This window comes from Caretta caretta, chromosome 3 (assembly GCF_965140235.1).
Source record: "Caretta caretta isolate rCarCar2 chromosome 3, rCarCar1.hap1, whole genome shotgun sequence".
Classification (NCBI taxonomy): domain Eukaryota; kingdom Metazoa; phylum Chordata; order Testudines; family Cheloniidae; genus Caretta; species Caretta caretta.
The window spans coordinates 154016806-154041461 of NC_134208.1; the positions used below are offsets into that span (position 1 = coordinate 154016806).

General features: G+C 42.4%; 1 protein-coding gene across 6 annotated transcripts in view; it reads right to left on the bottom strand.

The window, feature by feature from the left end:
* LRFN2 (leucine rich repeat and fibronectin type III domain containing 2) overlaps nucleotides 1-20266 on the bottom strand; it is a 218884-nt gene extending 198618 nt beyond the window's left edge. For 2 of the 6 annotated variants that reach the window (XM_048843455.2, XM_048843456.2), the window contains exon 1: nucleotides 19409-19958. The gene's annotated coding sequence lies outside the window, so the exon portion shown is untranslated. Of the gene's footprint in view, nucleotides 1-18017; nucleotides 18062-19408; nucleotides 19961-20064 lie in introns of those variants that run through there. The other 4 variants (XM_048843453.2, XM_048843450.2, XM_075127037.1 and 1 more) reach the window with 4 other exon arrangements.
* Between the last annotated feature and the right edge of the window lie 4390 nt (nucleotides 20267-24656).

A 24656-nucleotide genomic window follows, 5' to 3' on the forward strand; every position in this document is an offset into this window, starting at 1 on the left:
CTGTATTTTCAAAAAGAAAAGGAGTACTTGTGGCACCTTAGAGACTAACCAATTTATTTGAGCATGAGCTTTCGTGAGCTACAGCTCACTTCATCGGATGCATACTGTGGAAACTGCAGAAGACATTATATACACAGAGACCATGAAACAATACCTCCTCTCACCCCACTCTCCTGCTGGTAATAGCTTATCTAAAGTGATCATCAAGTTGGGCCATTTCCAGCACAAATCCAGGTTTTCTCACCCTCCGCCCCTCCACACGCAAACTCACTCTCCTGCTGGTAATAGCTCATCCAAAGTGACCACTCTCCCTACAATGTGCATGATAATCAAGGTGGGCCATTTCCAGCACAAATCCAGGTTTTCTCACCCCCCCCCCCCACCCGCATACATACACAAACTCACTCTCCTGCTGGCAATAGCTCATCCAAACTGACCACTCTCCTCACATTGTAGGGAGAGTGGTCACCTTGGATGAGCTATTACCAGCAGGAGAGTGAGTTTGTGTGTGTATGGGGGTGGGGGGGGTGAGAAAACCTGGATTTGTGCTGGAAATGGCCCACCTTGATTATCATACACATTTTAAAGAGAGTGGTCACTTTGGATGGGCTATTACCAGCAGGAGAGTGAGTTTGCGTGTGGAGGGGCGGAGGGTGAGAAAACCTGGATTTGTGCTGGAAATGGCCCAACTTGATGATCACTTTAGATAAGCTATTACCAGCAGGAGAGTGGGGTGGGAGGAGGTATTGTTTCATGGTCTCTGTGTATATAATGTCTTCTGCAGTTTCCACAGTATGCATCCGATGAAGTGAGCTGTAGCTCACGAAAGCTCATGCTCAAATAAATTGGTTAGTCTCTAAGGTGCCACAAGTACTCCTTTTCTTTTTGCGAATACAGACTAACACGGCTGTTACTCTGAAACCTTCTATATTTTGTGACCACTATTGTACTTGTTTCTCTTATGGACTGCATATACTAATCACAATGATTGCCTTAGAAGATTTATAGTTGCTTCTCATCTTTACTATAGTTATTAGCAGCCTTAAAAAAATAATAATCAAGAAAACAAGTTAATACAATTTTGTTGGCTGCGTGCAGAGTCCAGAAAATTCAGAGCAGAGGGGTCAGAAACAGGAATTTTTCCACAGGCTGCAACTTTGTTTACCTGAATGTCGGAGGGGGAAGGGGGGCACGACACTCAATATATTTGTGTAATTAAGGGAATCATCAATGCAACTAATAGACGGTAAGGGACAAGACCCTGTTTTGGGTAACTGAGGCTGGAATGCACTCCACATCACTAGGGGTTGATTCTAATCCTCACAATTCAGAGGAGTGCCCGCAAATCTGAACTGGCCTCTGATGCGGAAATTTGATTGTCTTGCTGCTGCAGTTAAGGGAAGTTGTGCACTTGTATCAGATGGTGGAGTTTAGCTCAGGGACTTAAACTTTTTTCCTTTGTATAGAAAGTGTACGTGAGAGCATGTATGTGGGAAAGAGATAAGCAACTAAACTGTAGCATGTAATTAGATGAATTTCACCTGTTTTCCTGATTGCAAGTTGTCCATAAAAATTTCCTGCTTTTCCTCAAATCAATTTAATGAACAATTTTGACAAATAATTTTTTGGCCTGGCTGCCCCCAGAATTGTGTCTCCTTCGACTTTCCAAATTTGCCATTGAGCTGGTCAGCCAAACAGGAGAATGTATGTTATCCCCCTGATAGAGGAGTGTAACACTGAACATTCTCACCTGCATGCCTGGGGAATTCTGGGAGTATGCATTCCTCTCAATGGAGGCTGTGGTTAAAGGATAAAGTGTTTTTCCACACACACACACACAATAGTTCTATTGAAATTTATAGCACATCTTCCTCATCTTTTCAAGATCTTCAGAGCAAGTGTTTTACTTCCTATCACAGAAGCTGGTTTCAATTCTAAAGTACCTGTTTAACAGCATAGCTTCTTTTTCAAATTGATCAGTTAATCGTAGCGCTGGCCACCTCTTCCCATTTGAGGAAAGGTTTAAAGTGCAAATTTTCCTCCTTACTGCCAGTAAAATTTTTACTCTTCAGCAAAACTAGGTGAAATGTTTGGTCAAATAATAAATTCACCATAAAATGCAATTTCAGACTGAAGCTGTTTGTGAATTTGGGTTGAATTTGTCGTCTGAATTTAATAAATAAATAAATAAATAAATAAATAAATGGAAAATCCAAATGGATTTGTTTCATCATTGAGATTATTTTTTTGTTTAAAAAAATAAACAAATCTAGCTAAATTTCTAAAAGGTAAAAAAACCCAAACACTCAGCCATAATGAAATGAAAACCAAAACACACACCCACACACCCCCACACCTCCTTTTGGGTTAGATGAAACATTTACTATAATTTCAAATCCCTTTTTAGGAGTGGGTTTTTTCCCTCCCCCCATTTTGGCAAAAACCCAAACTGACACTTTTTAAAAATGAAACTTCCCACACCCCAGATTTCCATTTGGCCACCAAACTGAAAAATCAGTTAGTTATTGACTCAGCTCTACGGATGAGTCAATATGGCAAGAGATCTACTCAAATATTCTGGTCCCTCTATCTGCGCTGAATTCCCAGCATCTTACAAGCAATGCACAGACAACCTGCAAAGACTGAATGCAGCAACTGTAGCAGTCTCTTAAGCAAGAGGATCTAGGTAACAATCTAACCAAACTATGGCTTCAGACCGACATATATCACCTCTCTGCCAGTGCAAGAGGGCATCCTACAGTATGTTGTCAAGTACAATATCCTATGATGGTTTAAAATGACTCAGAAGATGGGGCTCCCACTGCTTTCCTTTAGGCTGTTCCACAGCCGAATAGACTTAGATTTGGGAAGGGTTTTCTTCTGATTTTCAACTTAAAATTTATTTTGCTGATTTTCACCAACTCCCCTCCCTCCTTAGAGACAAGGGAAGTTAGAGGGACTACTGGATGGCCAGACAGAGGTATAAGGTTGGGCTGGAAAGAATAAAATAGCAGCCCAAAACTCTGATATTCAGGTTTTGGAACAGTGTGGGTTATTGTTTTAACATACTAGTGTCCTTCCTGTCCAGCTTGCTTTGTTCACAGCTTGTTTCAAAAGATTACTTCACACAGGTAGTCTTTGAAAACTGATGCTTTCCCCCACATGATATTCCTAGTGTGACACTCTGTGTACTGAGACATAAAATGTCTGACCAATACTAACCACAATATTCCAAAAGCAAAGTATTGGCATAGTCAGAGATGTACTTCAAAAGGCACAAGGGAGGGGACAAGAAGAGTAGGGAATTGCCTGCCCTTGGATGTCAGATAATCAAATATCATTCCATACTGAAGAAGAAAGGGGGGGGGGGAGAGAAAGAGAATAGCTAAAAAGCAACAGCTGCTCATAGACCTGAACAAGATCATTAGCGCTACAGTCACTTAACTTTCTTTGGCGCCTCAACACTCTGTCTCTCTCCACTTTATGCTTTTTTCACCCTTCACTCCCCTCGTCTACAGTGAGCCCACTTGCTGTCTTTAGAGTGAAGTTAAACAGCTGTGGCAAAATTAATTTAGGGAAAATGACACCCAAACCACCATATTCTACCTCTCTCTCGCTGTGCTTTTTTACCATGCTCATCACCTTAGCACCCCCTTGGCAAGCTGCACTGAATGATCTCTCCACTTCCCCGCCCGGGTTCATGCATGTGCTGTAACTCCTTGCTCACCGCAAACAATTTGATTTTCATCCAAACGCTGAAGGGAATCTGCAATCACGAGCCAAAGCACATCTCGCACTCTGGACCTTTGGGTCAGAGATGCACCCAAAAGTCTAGATGCATAATCAATGCTTATCTAAACGCTAAGCATCTCTTTAGCCAAATCCATTCCTGGTGTAACCCACTGATGTCAATGGCACTGCACCAGAAATGAATTTGACCCCGGGTTTTTTGTTGTTTTTTTTTGTCTGCAATGCAGGCTAGAGAGGGTCTTGAAAAAACTGGGTTGGAATCTCTTTTGCAAGATTTCTGGTACCACTAGTTAGAAAAACAGCCTGGGAGTAGCCATTAGTGTACCGTTTGAGCATTTCCAGCTCTAGTCTTGGCTGGATCCCACAGACAGCCACAAAAAAAAAATTGATTAAAAAAACCCCCTAAATATTAACAAACACACAACGTGGTTTAATGGGTCTTATTTTATCTAAAACAGCTTGCTCATCACCATGTGTAATATTTTAAAAATCTGACTGCACTGAGAAGATCAGACTAAATAAAGCTATTTCACCCCCATTCTGCTACATCACCTCATGAAATACTAATATACTGGCTTTGTTTGCCTCAGCAGTGAATGACATTGCCCCCCAGTGATTGGCTCAGAGAAACAAAGAAAGGATACTGTCGCTACTGATGGAATCCTGTGTCCTGGGAGTTGAGGGACAAGGGTTTTAGCTGTGGTTCCCCACAAATGTGTGCAATTTATATAGCAATCATATTTGTGGGCTGTAACTCACGACTTTGCTGTGGTAAATCTCAGACATTTGCTCTAGAGCATAGTATTGTGGTGCTAGCAAAGAGCCAAACTCTGCAAGTGCTTCACGAGTGGAGTTCCAGCTGACTTGAGTGTAACTTCCTAGATGATCTGGTGGTCCCTTCTGGCTGTAAAACTCCATGACTGTGCAGAGTGCTTAGAGTGTCAGGCCCAATGTGACTGAAATACAGCTCTTGGGAGTTAGAAATGGCAGGCACTGGGGGTCATTTCTAATTACCCAGTTTGGAAAAGTGTGTCCTGATCATCCAAATGTAATCCTTCTGCCAGGCCAAGCTGATAGCAGCAAGGGCCGGGTTCAGTACACAGGGGTTCCCTCTCATCAAAGCAAATGCAAAACTGGCTCAAGCCCCCACCCAGTGACCTGGGAAAATTTTACACACCCCCTGGGCACCTCAAAGAGGCAATACTTCCCCTCTCGCAAGCACAGAGTCTCGGTGTAGCAGAGAATCTTTAATAACATGAGGTAAATGACATCAGCATTATATTGGGGAAACACCACAACTAGTGTTCATTAACCAAACCATGAGCAAAGACCCACCCCAGCAAATTGGGCCACATCCTTTCCCTAGGGTTCTTGAGTCCCAGAACCCAAACGTCTCAAGTCCAGCAATCCACAAATCACCCGCAGTCTAAAAAGTCCAGCCCCAGAGTTCAAAAGTTCATCTGCAGAGTGTTACTCCCCAGTCTGGCTAAAAATGCGCCTGTGTGTGGGGGAAAGAAGTAAGGGGCACCTTACATGACCTGAAGCTGACTGCCCCACAGGGCTCCGCTCCGCTCGGCTCCACTCTGCACAGCTCGCCATCTCACGAACAGCTCCGCTCTGCACAGCTCGCCTCACTGTCTCACAAACACTCCGCCAGCCTATCCACGAACAGCACCACTGCACTCTAGATCTTCCGGCTCCCCACTACTTGACACAGTGCTCAGTGATTTCAGCTCATAGTAGTGCTGGTGCACTATAAGGCCAAAGTGAATTCAGCACAGTACCTGTAGCAAGACTCTTAATAGACCCAAAATTAGCTCTGACATTCCACAGTGGAGAGAGACAGAGGTGCAATTGGTGCTTCAGGCCCTCACAAAGGGGCCCACACCACCAGGCACTAATACCTGTCTCAAGCCTCTCTCCATTCACAGAGTTTTGGAACCCATGTCCCTTGCCTAGTGAGTGCTACTTAGTTGATGGTGAGTCCCTCCATCATAACAAAAGGCGAAGTCCAGTTCCAAGCACACTTCCCATAATCAGGGTAATAACAATTTATTCTTCCTGCCCCAATAACAGAGACACTGGGGATCCCACAACAGCCAAAGTGACCATTTGGGCAGTTATGGCCTCATTCTAGGTGGGGTGGGTGTGCCTATGCAAATGAGATCAGCCCCTGAAGTTCTTTTCCACAACTTGCCACACCTCACCACCAGATGTCAGGGTGGAGCTCATCCTGACTCTGCTTACACAAACAAGCCCCAGGTTTGCCAGGCTGAAACCAAAGCACAGCATGTTAAGGTTCAGCAGTGTGAAGGAAGCATGACTGAACACAAAATTCTGTCAGGTAACCTGATTACCAGCTCCACCATACATGTGGTATGTGACCTTGGGAAGTTACTTAAACTTCTGGGCCTCCATTTCCCTACCCCCTAAAATGGAAATAGTGATACTGATCCACCCTTTCCCCCCAAAAAAAAGGGATTTAGTGAGGATTAATTCACTAATATTTGCTAAGCACTTTGAGAGCCTTGAATAGCAGATGAATAGCCTTGAATAGGAGTGTGAAGCGTTTTTACTACAATATGGTACTGGTGTCATGTCGCAACACTAGTCCAGAAAAGCCCTGCATGCTATGACGATTTTGGCTTGGGCAGTATAGTTTACAGCAGCTGGAGAAGCCACTGTTCCCCTTTTCCTTGGCTGAGAGGAATGAAATCACCTGTTTTGGATGATAAAAATGGTTGCTAGCACATTTAAAATGGGATAGCTTTGGGATTTATATTCCTTTTTCAAGTGTACGATAATGCACACCATGCGCCAGGCAACCTTTTTAATAATAGAGGCTGCTGAACTGCCATATGCAGTTCTTCCTGCACCTCAAGAATTTTCTCCAGCTGTCATCCCTTGTGTTTGCTTTCTGTATGTATCCACTCACACAGCGGCACCAACTGTTAAGCCTCGAGTCTGCTCTTTGAAGTTCCTTGTTGATCATTCCCTCCACCTCAGTACTACTAGATTTCAAAAGGCAGCACTCTACAGGGGTTAGGAATGACCATCACCAGCCTCACTTACTTTGACAGATGGGACCCAAACTCACAGCTAGGGTATAAAGCATTCATTACCATTTCTCCTCATACCAGCAGCCCTGTCAGCCGTAAAGCAACCTCAACAATATTTTTACAACTCTGAGAACTGGTTAAACTTCATATCCCCTCTGTGCATAACCATCCACAGGGAGAACTGGTTAAACTTCATATCCCCTCTGTGCATAACCATCCACAGGGAACAGATTCACTAGGGCAAGATGAACAACAGAGAGAATAAAACACAAATTCAACAAAGAAAGAGGAATCTCTTTGTATGACTATGATACACCCCAAACCAGCGTGGAGACTGTTCAGATCAGGGTTGAATTTCACCAGGAGTTCAGGGAAGAGTTTTGGCTATGTTCGATTATTAACAGAGCTGGTCCAAAACAGAATTTCTATCCTGTGGGATATTCCAGTATTTCAACATTTGTTCCAAAACAGGACTATTGAAATAGTGAAAATCATCACAGAACACAAGTTCAAAAACATTTAAATTTGGAAACATTTTTCAGTCAAAACAAAAACATTTTTTCAAACTTTTCCAATAAAAAAAAGGTTAGGTGAAATTGACAGTCTCCAATTACTGTCAATTTTTATTTATTTATTTATTTTTAAAGAAACACACAGCCACCCTACTTCACCAGGAAAATTATTTGGTTGAAAACAATGTTTTACCAGCTCTGTTTATTAGGTAGTTATGTCCATCCTACTGCCAGCACACAATAGTTCCTTATAGTACATTCTATTTATTTCTATACACCTCTTCATTAATATCCAAGCACCTTGCAGACATTGATGTATTAATTCTTTACCTCACTGGAGTGTTGCGAGAAATATTATCCCCAGTTACAGATGGGAAACCTGGACACACAGCAATTAAGCAACTTGCCCAAAGCTACACAGGAAGCATTTTGCAACACCAGAACATGAACCCAGGTGTGGTGTTTCAGGAGTCCCAGACAAATGCCTTATCCACAAAGCCATCCTTCTCTCTCTCTCGTTTTGTCCACCTGAAAATATCCCAAAAGATATCATTGCCAGCTCTTCCCTTCAGAGATATTCCACAGTCTAACAGATCTCACTGTTAAGATACGTTGCCTGATGTATAGCCTTTTGCTTTATGTTTAATACTAGTCAAAGTCATTGATTTCAATCAATATTCATTATTAATTTAGCCTTTACTGTATCTGTATAGCAAATGATTTGTGATTCTATTCTGATTCAGTCATACATATCAACTGGTCATAATTATTTGTCAAATAGAAGTTAGAGAGAATTTTCAGCATGGTTCAAACATAGGGGTAATGGTATAGACAACCTTTGTCAAGTGCTTTGAGAGCTACTAAGGAAAAGTGTTATACAAGAGCTGGGTATTAATATTACTAGTCATGATTTGCTTTTCATTGTATGGAGTGGTTGGTCAACTAAATCACAAGCTATATTGTTTCTGCTTCCTGACTGGATGGCTAATGCCTCTGAAGAGAGGAAAATAAACTACAAAATAAGGAAGTGATTGGTTCTGGAACAAATTTTCAGGCCAATAATCACTGGGCAAGAGAGTTCTTGAAGCTTTTAAATTGCACAAATATTTTTGCAAATGGAGTTCAGTCATCTGGATGAAAAAATAAGATAAGGCTATGAATCACAGGGAACCAAACATGCTGCTTTTATTCACAAAATTGCTCATCAGTTTTTTGTCGTTTTTGTTTATTTGTAGGGCTGTTGATTAATCGCAGTTAACTCATGCAATTAACTTTACAAAATTCATCATGATTAAAAAATGAATCACGATTAATCGCAGTTTTAGTCGTACTGTTAAACAATACCAACTGAAATTTATTAAATATTTTGGGATATTTTTCTACATTTTCAAATATAATTATTTCAATTACAACACAGAATATAAAGTGAGCACTGTACAATTCGTATTATTTTTATTACAAATATTTGCACTGTAAAATGATAAAAATAGTTTTCAATTCACCTCACACCAATACTGTAGTGCAATCTCTACTGTGAAAGTGCAATTTTCAAATGTTGATTTTTTTGTGTGTGTTACATAACTGCACTCAAAAACAAAACAGTGCAACTCTTTAGTGCCTACAAGTCCACTCAGTCCTACTTCTTGTTCAGCCAATTGCTAAGATAAACAAGTTTATCTCATGTAAATGTAAACAATGCTGCCCACTTCTTATTTACAATGTCACCTAAAAGCAAGGTATTTACGTGCCAGATATGCTAAACATTCGTATGCCCCTTGGTGCTTTGGCCACCATTCCAGAGGACATGCTTCCATGCTGATGACACTCGTTAAAAAAAAATGCATTAAACAAACTTGTGACTGAACTCCTTGGGGGAGAATTTTATGTCTTCTCCTCCGTTTTACCAGCATTTTGCCATATATTTCATGTTATAGCAGTCTTGGATAATGACCCAGCATATGTTGTTCATTTTAAGAACACTTTTACACTGCACATTTGACAAAATACAAAGGTACTCTGCGAAGAAAAGGTGAATAATTCTCTCTCACTCCAACTGAGAATATAGCAACACTCAGACACCAGAGGTATATCCCTAGAATATTGACATAGGTGCTGGAATTGCCGCACCCCCTGGTTTGAAGTGGTTTCCATTATATACAGAATTTACAGTTTGGTTTAAGGGCTCTCAGTACCCCTACTATAAAAATTGTTCCATCACACCCTACATATTGATATATTATTAGAATGTAGTTAAGGAATGTTAAACGTATTTCATTTAAAAAATGAAAATGCGTGATTACAGTCGGAGGAGTGATTCTGAAGAGGACGTTGTGCAATGCTCTTCCAGAGCAACATTTTTTTTCTTGGCTTGACCAGATTGCATACACCAAATAAATAATAGCAACACTCAATTTAAGAGTCAAAAGCTAATTTTCCAAACTGCCAGCTCTGCAAACTCAGAATCTAGAAGAAAAAACCCATCATACTATTCTCTTCTTCTCTATCACCACAACCTGTAATCAAGATTCTGCAAACAAAACAGTGCAACTTTGGACTTCCACACTGCGGATTCCCTTCTGGAAACAATGTAACTCAGGAAAGAGACTTCTGGAGATGAATCTAAGTTTCCAGGACTCTAATTTTGCTGCAGAAACATGGCAATCAAATAGCTTTTTTAAGTTGACTGTTCCCTAAGCAGGCAATGCAAGTCATATTTGGGAAGAACAGCTTAGCAGAAGAGTTCACTGGTTTTTAATATTACAGGTCAATAAACGCAGACAGACAGACCTTCTACACATACTAAAGTTGATTTTTTAAAACAGCCTCATTATTTATATAACAAGGACTTTTATGAAATAATTTCAATTTTAGACCATCAACAAGCCCATTGCAGTCCTATGCTAATGCAGCGTGTGGTATTAAGAAAGCAGTGAAAAATATTTTCCCCAAACAAAGTTATTTTAATTGATGCTTTTAATCTCTCAGTCCATAAGGGCAAGAGAAACAGTGGGGTCTAGAGACTAGTGGACTGGAACTCAGGAGATCTGAGTGAATTCTGTTCTCAGCTCTGCCACCAAGCTAAGGCCCAGTCTCTAATTGTGTTTGTACAGTGCCAAGCACAATTGCTACCCCCTCCTCCTCAGTATCAGGTAGATCACTAAGCTGCAAACTGCAATACAAAAAATCATATTACACTACCAGAATGTGTCATGGGATAGGATCTGACCAGTGAGCACCATTGGGATGAATGCAGCAGCCATTTTGACTGGAGTGATAATGGTTTGGGGTTTATTTATTTAAGTCTTCGAATTGAGCTAGTAATTGTTACCTTAGCGGTTTCATTTTGCAGTAGGGAACTGAGGGAGGGTGAAATTGACCATTGTGTGGAAAGCCACCATAAGGCCTCATGCACCACTTTAGCTCTGTTTTGAGGGCACAGGACAGGTAGAACTCATGCTGGCCCTCTGCATTGTTGTGAATTTCATTTTTCGAGATCCTGTGGTATTAGCGGAAGGGCATCCTCTGGCAGTTTCCACGGTCAGACTCCTGGGACCTTGTTATGCCATTTGCAGAATTAGGCAAGAGAAGGATTATCTGTATATATTTTTAAAAGTGCAGCGTGCACATATTCAAGGAATTTGATTGCTAGCACTTATAAGCCTATCAACGCCACTCTGTAGGAAAAGTATAGACACAACATACTGTATATAGATGGGCCTGTCATGTTTTAAAGGACCTGTCTCATGTTAACCTGGCAACAGGGTTCCAGGTTTTACAGGGATTGAAGTCTCTTTTTATTATTATTATTATTATTGTTATTGTTATTAACTGGTGACTCATCTGAGTCCTGATGATAAATAAACCCTTTATATTCGGAGAAGGGAAATGAAATGAATGAGCTTGTTTATTTATTTACTGATTCAGAAAGGTGAAGGAAAGATGGAAAGGCTGGAAATAAAGGGGAACACACAAAGGGCGTGAATATATTTGTCATATTCGTATACAAACTTAAACAGAAGCGATAAATAAAACAACCCACAACGGCTCAGGTGGGAATGAGCTACACACACAAGAGTACAATTGAAAAAAAAAAAAAGAAAAGAAAAAGTGAGGTCCTAGGCCCTTCTTTATTTTAGCCAGGTGCTCAGACTATGGCGATAAGGGCCATATAACTAACTTTCTTCCCCCATCCTATCAAATTTCCTTCTTGGTCCCTCCCCCAATCCCTGTCACATCTCTAACCTGTACTTGATCCTCCTGCTTTTCTGACCAGCTACCAGTCTGGCCTTCTCTTCGCCAGAGCATTCATGTCACCACAGCTCCACTGTGACTACTGACACATGCCTGGCTCGTTACAAAGGCCCTGGCCCTGCAAGGAGCCATATATCTCCTGAGACATCCTAGCAGCACCTTCAACTCCCACTGACTTGAAGGCAACCAGCACCTTGTAGGATGGGATCCAAGAGAGACTACAGAGCACCAGATTACACTTGTCTTGGTGGTGGTGGGGAGGGGGGAAAATCACCTCTCGGAGAGAGCCGTGGCCACGTTCTGCAGCAGCTGAAGCTTCCGAGTGGTCATCAGGCTCATCCTGAAGATGGCCACACTGGAGTAATCTAACCTACAGACAAGGCACAAAAGATCTGTCTGCTGTGGCCAGGCCCCTCACATCCAAAAGGAAAGGTTGCCTTGTGCCTGACAAGTGTAGCTGAACACAAGTGCTCATGGTTCCTGCTGCTACTTGGGCACGTGAGATTATAAAATACCTACGTACACCACAGTGGTTTTTCCTCAAGCACTGAGATTTTTGGAGCAATAAGTGCAGGATATTTGGGTCAGAGGGAGCCTGCAAAACCCAACTATCCTAAGGAGGATTTCACTTCCTCAAGAAACGCTGGACCCCTTTTTTTTTTCCTTTTCTTTTTTTAAACTGAACTCTTCTAGCACAGATAAATCACCTGACCTGACTGGTGGGAGAAAGTGCAGGCCGAACTTTCAGAGCAAGGAATCAGTGTTGTACTGTAATTTAAAAACCAATATACAGTAAATATCAGGCAGCAGCAATGTTCACTTATATCTGAGATAACTCTCACAAAATGCCAGCCAACAGTCAGTTTAGGAGATCTATCAAATCATCTCCACCCAAGTAACTTATGCTCTGTCAATATGGTTTTTTTCTGTGTGTCTTTTTGATTCATGTGTTTAAAGTATAGAATGTGCAGAACTGTCCGATCATCAGGCATAGAAACCTACTCCCAGTAATATGCATGGAGGGAATGGGATCAAATGTTTATTAAAATGACTGGGAAGATTTTGTTTTTATCTCTGAGGAGGCAGATGTTTGTTATGGGTTGTTTTCAAACCAGATAGAGCACACTGAAAGAACCATGACACAGGATTTCTCAGTTTCTCCCTTTGCCACTTAATTGCTCCTTGTTTTCATTCAGCACCAGAAGGACTTTTACTGGAACCCTTATTAAATCTACATGTTGACAGCTAAAATCACTTACGGTGCAAAGAGTATCTCCTCCTCAACACACACAGATGCCATCCACCCACTAATACCAGAGCCCACCTCTTCCTTGGCCACAGATGGCTATGTTTGAAGTTATCACCCTATTTCCCTTTCCTCATTCCCATCATCAGGCAGCCACAAAGGGAGGATTGTTATTTCTGCTTGGTATGTTGTTTACTTAACCTCATCTGACAAGCATGGCTAGAGAACAGCTAAGGAATCTACATATCTGATCCAATCTTTAAAAAAGGGAAGAAGGAGGATCCTGGGAACTACAGGCCAGTCAGCCTCACTTCAGTCCCTGGAAAAATCATGGAGCAGGTCCTCAAAGAATCAATCCTGAAGCACTTGCATGAGAGGAAAGTGATCAGGAACAGTCAGCATGGATTCACCAAGGGAAGGTCATGTCTGACTAATCTAATCGCCTTCTATGATGAGATTACTGGTTCTGTGGATGAAGGGAAAGCAGTGGATGTATTGTTTCTTGACTTTAGCAAAGCTTTTGACACAGTCTCCCACAGTATTCTTGTCAGCAAGTTAAGGAAGTATGGGCTGGATGAATGCACTACAAGGTGGGTAGAAAGCTGGCTAGATTGTCGGGCTCAACGGGTAGTTATCAATGGCTCCATGTCTAGTTGGCAGCCGGTATCAAGTGGAGTGCCCCAAGGGTCGGTCCTGGGGCCGGTTTTGTTCAATATCGTCATAAATGATCTGGAGGATGGTGTGGATTGCACTCTCAGCAAATTTGCGGATGATACTAAACTGGGAGGAGTGGTAGATACGCTGGAGGGGAGGGATAGGATACAGAAGGACCTAGACAAATTGGAGGATTGGGCCAAAAGAAATCTGATGAGGTTCAATAAGGATAAGTGCAGGGTCCTGCACTTAGGACGGAAGAACCCAATGCACAGCTACAGACTAGGGACCAAATGGCTAGGCAGCAGTTCTGCGGAAAAGGACCTAGGGGTGACAGTGGACGAGAAGCTGGATATGAGTCAGCAGTGTGCCCTTGTTGCCAAGAAGGCCAATGGCATTTTGGGATGTATAAGTAGGGGCATAGCGAGCAGATCGAGGGATGTGATCGTTCCCCTCTATTCGACATTGGTGAGGCCTCATCTGGAGTACTGTGTCCAGTTTTGGGCCCCACACTTCAAGAAGGATGTGGATAAATTGGAGAGAGTCCAGCGAAGAGCAACAAAAATGATTAGGGGTCTGGAACACATGAGTTATGAGGAGAGGCTGAGGGAGCTGGGATTGTTTAGCCTGCAGAAGAGAAGAATGAGGGGGGATTTGATAGCTGCTTTCAACTACCTGAAAGGGGTTCCAAAGAGGATGGCTCTAGACTGTTCTCAATGGTATCAGATGACAGAACGAGGAGTAATGGTCTCAAGCTGCAGTGGGGGAGGTTTAGATTGGATATTAGGAAAAACTTTTTCACTAAGAGGGTGGTGAAACACTGGAATGCGTTACCTAGGGAGGTGGTAAAATCTCCTTCCTTAGAGGTTTTTAAGGTCAGGCTTGACAAAGCCCTGGCTGGGATGATTTAACTGGGAATTGGTCCTGCTTCGAGCAGGGGGTTGGACTAGATGACCTTCTGGGGTCCCTTCCAACCCTTATATTCTATGATTCTATGATTCTATGCCATTCTGGACTCTCTCCTATCAGAGGAGATGAATACAAGTTATGATAGAAGGAGTGAAAGATCAGATCACTCTCTCACCTACTTCGTATAGTTCGGCCATTTCTCAGATGGCCACTTCTTCAATACCTCTCACACCAATCCACATGGTGTGTGATCTTATTGCTGCTTTTAGAAATTTATCCTTTACCTAACAGTGTGAAAATCAAAGGGCTCAGACAAGTTCTTTAGAATCATCCAAATGAAGCATTGCAAGATCTCGCCACAGCTTTGTACATAAAGAGACCATATTCATCTCTATATAACTCCAGTGGCTTCAAGGGAAAGATTTGGCCCAATATTATCCGGCAATGAGCTTTCACATACTTTTTTAAAGTGGCTTTTCAGCACAACAAAAAACAACTGAAATGCAGGAGAAGCTATAAGCCATCATTTACTTTCTACTCACCTCATCCTTAATCCTGCTTTTCCGTCTTGTTAGACACTATACTGACATGGACTGGAATGCACCAGTCCAGCCTCTCATGTTGTAACCAAGCAGAATCCAAGCCTCTGGATTGGACTGCTATTCCAGGGTCTCTCTCATTATCTTACCCCTGCCCATCACAGCTACTATGACAGCCCAACACCTGCTGGTAGGATTAGAGGCCTGCTCAGAGGAGTCATGACCAGAGGCCTTTTAAACACCATATTATAGACCTTATTGTACCCATAGTTACCACATCCAGAATCCCAGCATCCATACCAGCCGTCCCTTTAGCAGGCCTATTGGCACTTAGCAGGCACATCCAATTATGGCATTAGCTTTTGTGAGCTGAAGCAAGAATTCTGAAGGAAGACTTCCAGAGCCACTGACACCTCACAGAAAACTTTGACAAGACAATTCTGCTTTAAATGCCTGATCCTGTGAAGTGCCAAGCATCCTCACTCACTTTCTAAAGTCAATGGCAGCAGACTGAGCATTGTATCGGACTTTTCTGTATGTCTCTTCTCTTCTGTTTTTAACAGATATTTTGTATGGGGAGATGCTGTTTGCTTGGCACAGGTTCATTTGTTGCGTCTACTACTCACTTCCCGACCTGAAGACAAAACCCTCTGTTTCTGACAGTTTGTTGCAGTGGAGATGAGGGTGTTGTCATAAACATTCAGGTGGGAAATAAGGTAGCAGGAAGAGATTGGATTCTGAAGTAGTGTTTTTAAAATCCCATTTCTATGCAGACGGGGGAGGGAAAGATGCTCCTGAAGAAATAAAGATGTCTCTAAACGACATATTTTTCAGTTTTCTGTGCAGCCTCATTGTGGGCCTTTTAATGACATGTTTACATCTGCTAGTTTCACACAGGGCTCTGGCAACCTTCCAGACAGAAGGTAATTTGGGTTATTAGAATCAGAAGAACCTACTACAATCCCCCTCCACGCAATGTGGAGGCGGAGTATATGGGAAAGTGACAGCTGGTGCAAGAATAAGTATTTTGTCACACTGAGGTTGACTTGATTTTTTTATTTATTATTATTACAGGGCCTTGTGCTGCTAGCCCACCCTGTTTCCGAGAAAGCTAGCATTGTACGGACCTGCACCTTGCCATTATTGATATATCTGGGCCATGCAGATATAAATTCAGACAATTTAGTGGGAACCTTGGTCATGATAATCACAGAATCATAGGACTGGAAAGGACCTCAAGAGGTTATCTAGTCCAGTCCCCTGCACTCAAGGCAGGACTAAGTATTATCTAGACCATCCCTGACAGGTGTTTGTCTAACCTGCTCTTGAAAACCTCCAATGATGGAGATTCCACAAGCTCCCCAGGCAATTTATTCTAGTGCTTAACCACCCTGACAATTAGGAATTTTTTCCTAATGTCCAACCTAAACCGCCCTTGACACAATTTAAGCCCATTACTTCTTGTCCTATCCGCCAAGATTAAGGAGAACAATTTTCTCCCTCCTTCTAACAAACTTTTATGTACTTGAAAACTGTTATGTCCCCTCTCAGTCTTCTCTTCTCCAGACTAAACTTCCCCATTTTTAAAATCTTCCCTCATAGGTCACATTTTCTAGACCTTTAATCATTTTTGTTGCTCTTCTCTGGACTTTTTCCAATTTGCCCACATCTTTCCTGAAAGGTGGTGCCCAGAACTGAACACAATACTCCAGTTGAGTTTAAAAGATAAATCAAACCTCAGAGGGCTCAGGGAAGAGGTAATGAGATACAGTAATTGGCCTGTTGGTTTTAGGTCACTGGTTCAAGCTGATAGGCACGGTTAGAAGTTGCTACTGTCTGAGGGTTTCTTGGTTGCCTTTGTGAGATGTGTTGCTGCTTCTCAGTTTAGCTCCTAGTGAACAGGTGTCCACAACACACACACACACACACACACACACACACACAAAAAACAACCACCCTACTGAAACAAATGTAAGTGAGTGACATCCTTGGATCTCAGCAGAGATCCCAAAATGTGGACTGAATAAGGAATGAATCATCTTTCTAACCCTATATGTGATCTTTGTAGGTCAGGTCTGACCCAGTAAGGGAGGAGATTGCACTGCCACATTGTACCTTTTGGGTGGATAAATGGCAGAATTTAGTCTCCAGGGCTCTCGATCTGGTACTTTTCTCAACATTAATTCACTTTAAAGATATATTAAAAAAAAATCCCCACCTATGCCTCCTAAAACTTGATTATTTGAGTCAGTTTCTCAGGGCAGCTTCTCCACACATGGAGGCATATGGTCTTTGAATAAATACAAAATTCATTGTGAAGCACACCTTTCTTTTTGGCATGCTCCCCAAAAGGAACCTCCCCCTGCAGCATTTCAAACTTCAGTCAACAAACAGACAGCGCTTTGCAAAAGGACAGAGTGACATGACTTGTAAGGTATTGTCAAAGAGCTGTCAGCTCTGATCCCATCTCCGAAGAGCAGGGAAAACGGATGCTGCTGCAGCAATGCTAAATGCGCTGTTTATATTTCCCATACGGGGGAAACTAAATGATTAGACTCCATATTTGAATTTGGACAAGAATCACAAATGCTCTGAACAGTGGGAGAGGGTGAGGGCAAAAGCAACAAATAGAGGCTTGGAGGGTTGACTCTGTTGCTCTCTGCACTGGATACACTGGCATATTAAGCAGCACCTAGCTAGACTGTACAGTATTAAGATGCAACAGAAAATAGTTGTACTACAGAGGAGAGAATAACATAGGGTACATGAATTATATTTAATACAGACGATGCAGATTCTTGCTCATCTGAAGCTTTCTATGTTAATCCAGTTTACAGAGAGTCTCCTCCCCCCCCCCCCCCCAAGCTCCATCCCCATTGCAATACTTCTCTTCCCAAAAACTGCTGGCTAATTTGGATGAGGTTTGGAGCCTCCTTTGCTTTACACAATTGTGATGAAGCTGGCTAAAAACAGAGAGTGTGCAAATTGCACAGACCACCTACGTTGCAATTTGTAAACACTGCAAACTAATCATCCAAACAGTGAGAACAGTGAAACTGTAACAAGCCCAAGACACAATGAGAGTAAGAGTAATTACCAGCCTCTCCCTCCTTCTCCGTCCCCTCAAGTCTTCATTATAGTGTTCTCTGCATATAAGGGTCTCCACTGGAAAGTCAACACCTACTGCACAGAGGTATTTGAGATGGCATGGTTTCCCCCTAGGGATAGGAAATAACTGTGGTAATTGTGTGGTACCTGCTGGCAAGTGTTGACTTTGCAGTGGTGACTAGTCTACAAAGAACTAACTTTATAATACAGTAATCAATGCATTTGTTTGGAACTGCACCAAATCTTAAGCTACTAATATTATGTCTTCCAGAGCTTGTCTCCTCTTTGAGTATAGTGCAAAGTTACCTTCTCTATTAATATCCACAATAAAGTATGGAAAATAACCCACCAGTCCTGGTGCCTCCTTGGCACCTCCCTGGAAAAGAGGGGAGATGAGTCCCTGCCCAAAGTGATTCTTACTGCAAAACCAATGTTCTTTGTTTGTTTTGGGTGTGGAGTAGTTGGGATTGTCACGGAGTTCCAGAATTCTGCAGTACGCTAGCTTTCCAGTTCTCATTTAAAAAAAAAAAATATGTCTTTCAGTGTGTCCAGTCTTTCTGTTTGAACTTGCTGGCTACATGGCTGATCTCCACTTTTTGTTTTTAAATTCTAGCATGACAGTTAGTTGCATTATGTATGTGTGTGTTTGATATTACTCCACCGTATCACTTACATGCCCCCCCAAATGCCCAGCTTGTCAGATATTTGACTTCCTGCAAGAACTGGCAACATCAGACTGACATGACAAGGCATATACCTGCCAAAGTACCCATCCCCCACCTGTCCACCTTGCCAGTCTTGGATGCCCCGCAACAACAGCCTCACCCTTACCACCAACCTTTGTGAGACAAGACACTGAACCTGGTTCCAGCTTCCCTCCTCCACCCCTCCTCTTCTCCCCCATCTGTTCCTTTACCTTCCATTTCTTCCTACAACATCTGCCAAGGTCCCTGTTCTTGTACTCTAGGTTTTTATACACAGAGTTTATCTGTCCAGCAAAGTTCTTCCTTAGCCTTACAGGATATTATTATTCCTCCGGGAAGTGTAAGTGAGTCACATCTTACTCTATTTTTCGGTTTTGCCTCTAATCCAAACCAAATTATTCTTCTTCCCTCCAAACCTCTTTCAATCTGATCACATCAGAGATTTTTTAAAAAAAAATACCAACAACACTAAAAAAAATTCCTTTGAACTCTTTTCATACCAAGAGGGAAGCAGAAACCAAACTAAGGTTCATTTTGCTACAGAAATGTTATCTACACTAATAATAAAGTTATATATTTATCTAATGCCTTTAAAAATCCATCACAGAAGGGTTCCCTAACATCAAAGAGATATGAATGTGTATCTATATAGCTGTATAAACAACCTAGCACTTACCTTTGAGAAGTAACATTTATCCCTGGTTCGGTACAATAATTTCAGACAGGCACTTAGACCGTCTTTCTATGCCACGCATCCTTTTTCAAAAGGAGATAATATCAGACAAAATCCTAGGTTGATCTCCAGCTTCCCAAATCGCAGACTAACCAGCATTGCTGGCAGATGGAACCTGATTCAGTGAAGTCCAAGTGAGTGAATCCCTGAGACTCCTATTCAGTAAAATCCAAAGCGCGCACACACACACACACACACACACACACACACACAAGTGAATAACTTGTTCTTTTTCTTGCTTGATTTAAAAACCCCAGTCTTGGACGGCTAAGCAGCCTGCAGGCTTTTCAAGGATTTTGATCCCAGTGCAAAATCCAGAAGAACCACATGCATTTTGGTATTGCAAGTCTTCACGTTCATATTAGCAAGCTCATCTTGTATGTGTGTGTGTGGGGGGGGGGGTGTAGGCACGGACGGGGTGAGCGAGAGGGATACACACACACACGCAGAGCTGGAAAAAGGAAAAACAGCAAACTGGAGTGATCTCACAAAGTGCTCTAGATGGCAGAGCCTGCAAAGCTTGTAAAACAAGCAGTGGGGGGAAAAAAAAATCCACACACACCACCCCCCTAGCAAGCAGCTTCAGGAATTCTTCTTACCTCTTCTGCAGATGTAACATACAGCAAGTGCTTTATGCTGCATAGGAACCCTGGCAGACACAAGTCAATATGCTCTCACTACTTCTGAAATAACAAAACGTCCAAAGGGAAAAATAGATGCTAAAAATAAGCTACTCAAAAATAAAAGTGTCTTGGATGGGGGAGGGGGGTTGAATACTTGGTGCCAAAGGAGCGCTGCAAACCCCTGCTCCTAATACAGATTGGCTCTGTAATTATGTGGCAAAGCACTGCCTTCCTAAGCCATTGCATAATAATAGAATCCTAAGCTGGGTAGACACCGCCTGACATGCTAAATCCTCAGAAGCAACATTCAACATTTGTTGGCAGAAAGCATGTCAGTTCTCTGGTGGGGGGCAGTTGGGGAAAGAGGTGAAATTTTAGAGGGAAACACCCAGGCTGCAAAGGGCTGTTGAATGGCAACTGTGCCAAAAATGTTACTACCGAGATAGTTATAAAACAATCTAATAGCACTGTCAGTTCCATTCATATTGTTTAATACTAGAGGAAGAATCTTTCCTTGATATATTTGAGTAGCTTCGGTGCCAACAAAAGGAGAGTGCAAAGGGATTATTTTATTTATTTTATTTTATTTTATTTTGCATGCTGCTGGCTGCAAGTAGAACTTCCTTTGTACTGAATGGCATAGGAATGTTTAATCATCATCATGAGCCAGGGGCTTGATAGCCCTTTCAGCTAACTGACTGGTCCCCCCCCCCCCCAAACCTCAACCATGTATGATCTTTCTTCTGCTTCCACCACTTGGTGAAGTCTCTTGTATGGATCTGGGGAAAAGCAGAATGCTTTGGCTTGGGGAGAAGAGGGTTGGTGTATAATGTACTTGCAGGAAAGAAATAGAAATACAGCTTTTCAGTGGCTTCTTAAATAAGAATCACTGTGCCAGATCAGATCCAGGGTCCGCCTAGCCCACTAGTCTGTCTCCAACAGTGGCCAGCACCACATGCTTCACAGGAAGTGCAAAAAGCTTCACCTTAACTTCCACTAAGAAGAAGGCGGCTTATGCCCTAGAGAATGACCACCTTCCCCCATTCCGATGACACACAAGATCTGAATCTGCTCTCACACTGGTGTAACTTCACTGAACACCATGGAGATTCACCAGTGCAAAACTGGTATGAGATCAGAAACTGTCCCAGTGTTTTGGTCCGAGTCATGAAAGGTGTTTTCCACACCCAGCCATGGTAGTGGCCAGTTTATCCATTGCGTCTCATATGCAAACAGAGGGCAACCTAACAAGGCCATGCAATGGGACCAGCAGAACCAGTTGCATACTAGAAATGGGTCTTTAAAACATGTCCCCAAGGTTTCCAGTACAGTCTTGTTCATTCACCTTCTAAAGTGATCGCAAAAGTTGAGGCTGCGCATCTGAGATGCTTATAGTGAGGTTTCACTGTGGACAGCTTTGGACTCCCTCAAATAGCCTCTTCTCCTGACTCCCTAGTGTGCCCTCAATACAGAGAGATGATCATAGCAGACAACAGGCGGAATTTCCACACACAGAAGTTCCCTGCAGAAGATGCTGTGGGATCAGTGTAGGTACTTACAGTGAATACAGGAGAAAAGGGCTGTATATGAGATGCATTTCACTTGTGAGCCCATGCTACACATGGTATAAACAACAGGGAGGCCAGTCCTGAAGTTCCTTAATCTATCTTCACTCAGGCAAAACTCCCATTGAAGTCAATGGAAGTTGTGAGAGAGTAGGGAAGGCTTTAGGATTTGGCCAGGTTTTTTCATGTATAGACCTCAAAGTATTTTATAAAGATGGGTATCTTAAGTAAGTATCTGCAAAGAACTGTTTCCCTCCCCCATGCCTTTGGCTTCAAATCTAAACGATGGTTGAAACTCAGTTTTCATTTGCTAGGAAATGCCGACATTTTGAAATTTTCTTTAGTCCCAAATCAGAATGAAGAGTCAGTTTCCTGCAAAAATGAAAATTCCGACTATTTCAGAAGAAGTATCAGTACAACCTTATCAAAGTGCTTCAGATCACTTCATTTTAGCTTCGTTGTTTTGACTTTGATGTTCTCAGTATAAGAAAATATAGTTACTATTAATATAATATTAAAGTAAAAATGATAAATCGGGCATATCAAAACAAAACGCTTTGTTAGTTTGTCATCAAAAAATAGACAAATTTAATATGACCCTGAAAAACATTTGGATTTAATCTAATTAGCATTTTCTGATGGACAATTGTTCTGTCAGAAATTTTTGACCTCATCTAGATAGCAGCAGCAAAGTGGCAGCATGCTGAGACCATGGGCAGAACCATCTTCTATCTATCTGTTGTATGGCTATACCCGTTCCCCCTGCCCACAAACACACACTTCTAAGAGCAACACTAAGAGGCCCTGCAGGGAACCAGCACCGAGATTTTCAATAATAGGTACCATACCTAGAAGCATCCAAGTAAGTGACCTGATGTTTTAAGGGTGCTGAGAAGCTGACTGAAGTCAAGTTCAGTTCTTAGTCAGGTCACTTATTTAGATCCCTATAACATGGATTTAGGAGCCTGAGACACACCAACTTCTGAAAATCTCGGTTCATGTGTTTCAAATGGAAAAAGTTAAACCAAAGCCCTAATCACATATGGTTCTTACAAAAGATGTAGCAGGGCAGCACAGACAGAAAACAGGTCTCTTGATGATATCAGGGACTAATAATAGGACCATGATTTCAAATCAGACACCAAAACACTAACCACAAAGTGTCACTGCAATGACAGAAATCAATGAAGTCCATAAAAATCTCTCACCAGCTACCAACTGTGGCAAGGCTAATCCCTAATAGGAAAAGACATTCATACAAGTTGATTTATACAGCAGTGCTGACCTAAAGGAATTTAGTTGGACACTGAACTTTGATAAAGAGGTTTTTTTTGTTCAACATGTAATGCCAGATTGTGTTGACACCCAATGAAGGTTTAAATGAGATTACATGAGGGCAAAAGAAACAGATATCTCGGTGGCTGCAAAAGTGATTCCACCTGCTGCAAGCATCACTCATCTTCATGAACATGCAGCTAACATGTGCTGAAGTCTCTGCCACTGTGATTGACAGTGCAATTTGTCATGGGCATCTGGAGACCGTGGTTCCACTTCCCCCTACACTGGAAAAAAAAAAAACACCACCATAGAATTGGTGTGCATGGACGTGAAGTGGATGTTTGATCAATGGCTCCCAAACAACTTCATTTATTGGAGGATGGGTCCAAAAAAAGCTCATCACCGGCTGTCTTGATAGAAATAGCTACATGGCTGGTACGAAGTAGACCCATCTACTGTCAGAACACTAGAAATGGCAGTATGTATTACAAATATCTTGGACATCATGCAGCTGAGCAATTTATGAGTCATTGAGAGTTGTGCACACATGAACACACTAGTATAACAAAAAGAAAAGGAGTACTTGTGGCACCTTAGAGACTAACCAATTTATTTGAGCATGAGCTTTCGTGAGCTACAGCTCACTTCATCACGAAAGCTCATGCTCAAATAAATTGGTTAGTCTCTAAGGTGCCACAAGTACTCCTTTTCTTTTTGCGAATACAGACTAACACGGCTGTTCCTCTGAAACTAGTATAACAATTCCCCCTATGGTTTTAAGCAGCAGCTCTAGCCAGGGCACAAAACTGACCATGCCATTCTGTAACAGGGTGACCTTCAAAGTGCCTGAGACTGTTGGAGCAGATGAAGGCCAAGGGATGGGCAGAGGTAGGTGGTGGGAGAAAGAAAGATGGTCCTGGGGGGAACAGTTAGTGCTTCTGGGGGTGGGAGAAGAGAACCTCTCTATCATTCCTGTAAGGGCCCAGAATAAGGATCTTTGCAGTGCAGCTTGAGGGGCTAAGGCTCTCCCTCCCAGCCAACTAGGATGAGCCCAAGGAAGGAGGGCGGGATATATGCTACCTTCTCCCTCCTAACAGGGAGAGTGTGCACCAGCCTAGCTCAGAGAGAAAAGGGGACTGAGCTACACAAGGCACTAGCTGGGGAGAAGCCAGTTTAAGGCTGCAGTGAACCCAAATCACAGACCACAAGGAGGAGGGCTGTGGGACTCCTGAATAAAGACGAGTGAGGGCTGAAAGAGTGATTTAGAAGAGACTAAATAAAATAAGGCCCCACAATGGGGGAATCTTGTTTAAGTGTTACAGCCTGAGAGTAAGTCATTGCAAGGAACTAAGGACAGGGTGCTTACAGCACTACTGCAGGCCAGAATGGAGTGCTTTAGGATGGCATCCATCCACACCTCTTTTCCCTTCAATTCACTAAGAAGAAAATCCAGTTCTCAAGTCTGCAGCCACACTGGTTCAATGCAGAACAAGTATGGTTCCACCATGCAATAGAAAGGACTGGATTCCAGGGAAATGGGCAGAGGGTGCACAGAGCTCAGCTCCACAAGGAAAGTGGTGGTGAGGCACAGGCAGTGCAGGGCCAGAGACAGAAGAACCAGTGTTGTATGCATCTTCCAGTACACACACACACCTCCATACAATGGGACCAGGATCAGATCCCATTTTTGCTCTATTGGGCAAGATTATTTGGGTTCCTACAAGG